The sequence below is a fragment of the Marmota monax genome, unplaced genomic scaffold (assembly GCF_021218885.2).
Source record: "Marmota monax isolate L192 unplaced genomic scaffold, Marmota_monax_Labrador192_F-V1.1 WCK01_AAM20220418_F8-fsc00328, whole genome shotgun sequence".
Classification (NCBI taxonomy): domain Eukaryota; kingdom Metazoa; phylum Chordata; class Mammalia; order Rodentia; family Sciuridae; genus Marmota; species Marmota monax.
The window spans coordinates 241,400-247,343 of NW_026693470.1; the positions used below are offsets into that span (position 1 = coordinate 241,400).

The 5,944-nt window shown below is 49.7% G+C and overlaps 1 pseudogene; it reads right to left on the reverse strand.

Moving 5' to 3' along the window:
• Positions 1 to 249: 249 nt before the first annotated feature.
• On the reverse strand, positions 250 to 3,480 carry LOC124101673 (proline-rich protein 36-like; annotated as a pseudogene).
• Positions 3,481 to 5,944: the final 2,464 nt, after the last annotated feature.

Below are 5,944 nucleotides of genomic sequence, written 5' to 3' on the forward strand. Positions count from 1 at the left end.
CAGATGTCAGGAGGATCTGGCACCTCAGTGCAGAGCAGGTCATGGCTGAGTGCTCCACAGGGCTGCTGTAAGGACCCAAGCCAAGGCAGAGACTTGGCCACTTTCTGCATCTAAGTGGAGTTCACTTTGAGTATCCATGTTTGGAATCAGAACCACTGGACATGAGCATTAGAAAGGACTTCAGCCACCTCGATTCACTTGATGGCCTGAAGACTGGTTGTGTTGACCTTCTCAAACTTAGTGGGTCCCAGACTCCCTAGAGAATTTCCCATGCAGATCCAGCTCTCATATTTTTCTCCCAGTCAGGCTTTTTTTGCATAAAAATTGTATTTACAACATCAATTTTCAGGAACATATGTAGAGAATCAGATGTGACTGCGAGCTTGAAAACTGTCCTTGATGGGGCCTGCCTGCAAAGGGGATGTCCTGTCAAGGTCTAGATAAGGTGATAGCAAACATACTTGCACATGAGATGTTTGTTGTCTTTGATGGGGCCTGCCTGCAAATGGGAGGTTCCTTCAAGGTTTAGATAGGTAACAGAGGACATGCTTGAAAACCAGGTATTTGCTGTTGTTGGTAGGACAGCAAATCAAGTTCTCCCAAGTGGGCTAGGAGGGCGCTGAGAAAATTTTTGTCTGTTCTTAACAAAGAACAGAGCTCAGTATGCTCCCGGCCAAGAGCAGATTAAGCCATGAGAAGCGGGTCACTTCTGATTAGGAAGTAAGACTTCTGTATACTATGTTTAACTAGCCTAAAGACCTGATTTATTGCTATTGGAAGGCTGCTTTCTTTGTTCACAATACTGTAAAAAGACTGCTGTATACAATAAAGGGCGTTTTTTTTCTTCTGCTGCTTCGGCTTCTTCTGCTTCTTCTTTCTTGTTCATGCTGACCTGCGTTATATGCGGCAAACATATATTTGATAAAGCATTTATAAAAAGGGACTTTACACAAAAAAAGAGGATTAGCTATTTGATACACATATATGCATCTTTAATATATACATGCCTGTTAAAATATATTATTGATGGGTGAACTTCTTCATGTATTTAAAGATAGCAAGAAGGCTCTGAGAATAGCTTGAAGACCTTGCCTGTAAGAAGTGACTTTACAATTTGATCCTGGTTTCTCAGTAATCTTATTCAGGGTTTTATCCACAGCATTTAAATCAACAGATTGTCAGTTCCTGGATGTGGATAACTCAATCCACCCTTAAGGGGATCATGCTCTGCTCTCATAATATCAATGAGGGAATTTTCCAAAGAGTGCATATTTAAACTTTCATATATTCTGCTTTGATCCTGGTCTCTTCTGGATGTTCCAGCTGCAATGCACCAACTATCTTGGAGTGAATCTGAGCCCCAAGCTGGCAACTGCAAACTAGATCTCATCTGTAAGGATAAAAGTGTATTACTATTGTTGTCTGTTCTGAACACCTTATCTTCAATCCAAGATTTTGGAGTCAGTGATGGAGTAGAGCCAGTAAATTTCGGTGGTGCTATGACATGACCAGAGAATGGTTTCTTCAATGGAGAGATCTGATTCATGGTTCCTGGAATTCCCATGTTTCCAGTTCTAGGATGATCTCTGCCAGCACTGCTCCCCAGGACATGCTTCCAGTGTCCCAGCCACTGCTCTGGTGGTTGCTCCAAGGCAATTGTTTCAGAAGAGGCTGGTGGTGGTTGTAAGAGTTCCTCTGCTGCAGGCAGGCGGCGGCCGCCGCCCGGTGCTACTGCTGGAGCTGCGGGCTGAAGGGCGACCTCCGGGTCAGCGGCTGTTGCGGCGCAGCGGGCGGCGGGGGCTGCAGCTGAGGTAAATTCGTGGCGGGCGGCGGCGGGGACACGGAGGTCGCGAGAAGGGGCCGCCGAAACCGCCGCCGCCGCTGCTTGCCAGCACACTGAGCCCCGCGCAGACTTGCGGCGACACAGGCGAGAAGCTTGGGAAGAAGGCCGGGTTCATAGATGATGGGAGCCCGGGGTAGAAGCCGGTCTCCGTGTCGGGGCTGGGCGGCGGCATGGAGCTGACCTAGTCGCCGCCGCCGCCGCCGCCTCTGCCCGGGGTGGTGGCCGAGGAGCCCGGTGCCTGCGGCTGCGGCGGGGCGACTTCTGCGGCGGCGGCGGCTGGGGCGCCAGAGGCTGCTGGGATTGCGGCGGCAGTGATGCGTCTTCACCAACCAGGGGGTGTCAAAGCCAGGCAGCGGCGGCGGCGATGCGAAGTCACCTCCTCCTTTGTCTACGGGGGGCCACCCCGCCCCCGTCCGGGTACAGAAGGCCCGGGCTCTGCAGGCTGCTGAAGGCGCCCGCGCCCAGCGCCCCACCTGGCGGGAGGTTACCAGGACTGTTGCGCAGAGGGTGGTTTGGAGGACTCCAAGGAGCCCGGCGCGGGGTTCACCAGCTTTGTCGGCTGGAGGAGCGTGCGGGGCGGCGGAGGAGGGCTGAACTGGGCCAGGCACTGGAGCGGCGGCGGCGGCTTCGAGTCCGGAGGGAGGGGATGGTGGGGAGGGCTGAACTCTTTCCTCTTCTGGCTGCTCAGCTGCTGCTGCTGCTGCTGCCGCTTACTGAAGTCCTGCGGGGAGGAAGTGCGGGAGCAGCAGCAGGAGGAGGCGGCGGCGGAGGAGGGGTGGTGCAGACTAGGTTTGAAGTCCTGGGAGGGGAGGAGGTGGGTCACTCCCACTTTCCTGCAGCCGCCGGGGTGGTGGTTGGGGAGTTTCCGTGGCAGCGCCGGCTGCTGTGTCAGCCCCAGTAGCAGCTCATCCTGCATGATCTGCTGATGCGCCAGGAACGGGGAGGAAGAGGAAGCAGCGATGACAGAGCTGCCCAGGCTTCCGCCTAGAGGGCTGGAGAAGGGGGAGGCGGCCTCGGAGAAGTCGGTGACAGGCAAGGGTGGAGGCAAAAGCAGGCCGAAGGGTGTGGCGGAGGGCAGCGGGGAGGTGGCCACAGCAGGACCCGCGGCGTGGGGACAGTATGCCCGCTGCCAAACGGGGACCCTGGACTGCTGCTGCGGAGCAGGACGGTCTGCAATACCCCAAACCCAAGTCCCTCATTTATCAGGCTGGCAACAGCAGGAGGAGACCAGTCAGGCTTTTTCTTGAATCCCAATCTCCTCAGGCAGAAATCTGGCCATAGTCTGAGGCACTAGAGCCCAGAGTCTCAGAGCACACTGCAGGATGGCATCATTACAGAATGGGTTCAACTTGGTGCTAGACTCAGGCTGGTCAAGCAATGGAATGCTGCAGGGCTTTGTGCAGTGAAACACCAGTGTGGGCCTCAGGGTTGGGAGAGAAACGACCTGGACACTCAGCTTGTAACTATCCCTTTCTCTACACTACCCCGGGGTCCTTGTTCTTTCCTAACAGCCTCCAGGCATGTCCATTAAATATATGTTTTTGTTTCCCCCATCCTTTTGTCTTGCTTACCCTGGCGAAACCCAGACCTAGTAAGCTCTTCTGTACTTCACCAAGCTGAGAGAAATACACAGACATGGTCTACATTCAGGGCAGCCCCAGCTCAGTCCACAACACTCCATCACCCCATGACTACACCATCCCAGAAATGGAGCCCCATGCACTCCCTGTCTGGTTTGCACTGACAGAGATTCTTGGCTGGGCCAAGCAGTAGTCAGGTCCTTGAACTCTGCTCTATGCTCCTCTGTGCACTTCAATGTCAAATCCAGATTGCGCAGTTCTCCAAATCTGATCAGGTTCCTCAGACTCTGCCATGCCTTGGCAACATCTCTGATCACCTAGGCCTATCTTCAGTAGAATCTTCTTTGATTGGTTGAACCATAATCTCCTCATGTCTCTATCTCTCTTAACTCATATTCTATTCACTGTTCCCCACCCTGCTTTTTGACTCTCTATCCATTTGTCCGTGCTCTGTGCAGAGATTAGCCCAATCTCTTTTTCCCATGTGTAGTGGGATTTCATTGCAGTGCTCCCTATACCTGGTGCATCAATTGATCAGAAATAAAGTCTTTTGTGCCATGTCTTAAGATGTGTTGTGGAATTGTTTCTCTACTTAACATCACTGCTTTCCCCCATACCCTGTAGTTTGAACAGCCTCCTCAGCCCAACCTCTTCACTGATGGTGTCCTCTCACTCTATCTTGAGCTACCCTGGTACTTGTAGCTTTTCCTTCAGAATACCAACATATTGTGAAACTTCTCATCTAAAAGCCCATGGTCCTGGCACCCCACCAGCACCTTATTCCTGTACATTCCTATGAGAAGATTGTCTGGACATTGATATCTACATGAGCTTCTCCTCTCATAGCCCTCCCTTGACATTGGCCTTGTTCAAGCTGCAGTCTCGGTGCTTGTTCCTGGGACAACGGTCCGCCTCTGCCATCTGTACCTGCTTAGCTGATGGTCACTTTGGGCTAACTTTTCTTCTCTCAAATCCATGTACCTTTCTGGTCTCCAATTCTAAGCATGGGTGAATGAAGGCTTTCACCCATGGCCCTCAGCTCATTCTGCAGAGATTCCTTAGATCCCTGCTTCACATCACCACTCAGCATTTTTTTTTAAAAGAGAGAGAGAGAGAGAAAAGAGAATTTTAATATTTATTTATTTTTTTTAGTTTTCGGCGGACACAACATCTTTGTTTGTATGTGGTGCTGAAGATCGAACCCGGGCCGCATGCATGCCAGGCCAGCGTGCTACTGCTTGAGCCACATCCCCAGCCCCACCACTCGGCTTCTTTCCAGTAAAGTTCCCTCTAAGCTCTTGAATTGATACCCAGCAGGACTCTTCAGATTAATGTATGTCAAACAAAACTCTTTATTCTCTTCTCCCTACCTCTGCCTCTTCTTTCACAATCAGTCCACTACAAGTTTAGGGTAGTCTGTGAAGGGCTGACTAAACTTTGAAGCCCTGAATGGGTGCCTGTGCTATAAATTCAGACTGCCTCACAGTAGGGGGTTGTGTGTGAGTACAGCCAATAATCAAATGTGCATCGTTAACTTTTTTGTTACTGTGACAAGACAGGTATAGTTTATTTTGGCTCCTGGTGTCAGATATGTCAGTTCATGGACAACTAACACCATAGCTCTGGCCTGAGCTGAGGTACAATGTCATGGAGGAAGAGTGTTGTGGAGAAAAGTAGCTCAGGACATGGTAACCAGAAGGATTGGGGTGGGGGGGGGGGGGGAGGAAGAGAAACAGAGAGAGATCATTTCATCAGGAACACAGTACAAACCCCAAAGGCATGTTCCCAGGGTCATACTTCCAACCACACTCTACTTGCCTACAGTTACCACACAGTTCATTCATGTAGTGTATTAATCCAATGGTTAAATCTCTCATTATCTAGTCATTTCACTGCTGAGCATTCTTGCATAATTTCACACATGAGCTTTTGCGGGTATCTAAACCACAACAATATAATAAAATAGAAAAATCATAAAATAACATTGTAATAAATTTTAGGTGGTTGTTCTCTCTCTCGCTCTCTCTCTCTCTCTCTCTCTCAAATTATCATATCTTACTCATGATTCTCATTGACCTTTGGTTACTTAATCCTTGGAAATTGATACCATGAATGGGGGGAGGGGTGTGGATCCTACTGTATCAAGAGAGACAGAGACACAGAGAGAAAGAGAGAATGCAGCAAGGGACAAATGACAATCATAAAGGAAGCAAATTCAAAGTGTTCAAAAGCCTGGTGACAACTATAGTTAAATGACCTTAAAACAGTGGACAGCCTCTCAGAGGGAAAATGAGCATCAGTTCTTTGTATTATTTATATGATGTCCCACAAGCAGTCGAATGTAAAGAGAATCAAAAGGAGACAGAAGCAAGGTGCAGAGGCAAAGTGCCAGAATAGCAGGGTGGCAGAATGGCAGAAAACCCTTGCACAAGCTGTCAGCTTTATTCATATCAATAGGTTATATTAGGTCAATGACATTAGTAGTACATTATTGTACATTGTGTTATTAGGCAGGTTACAG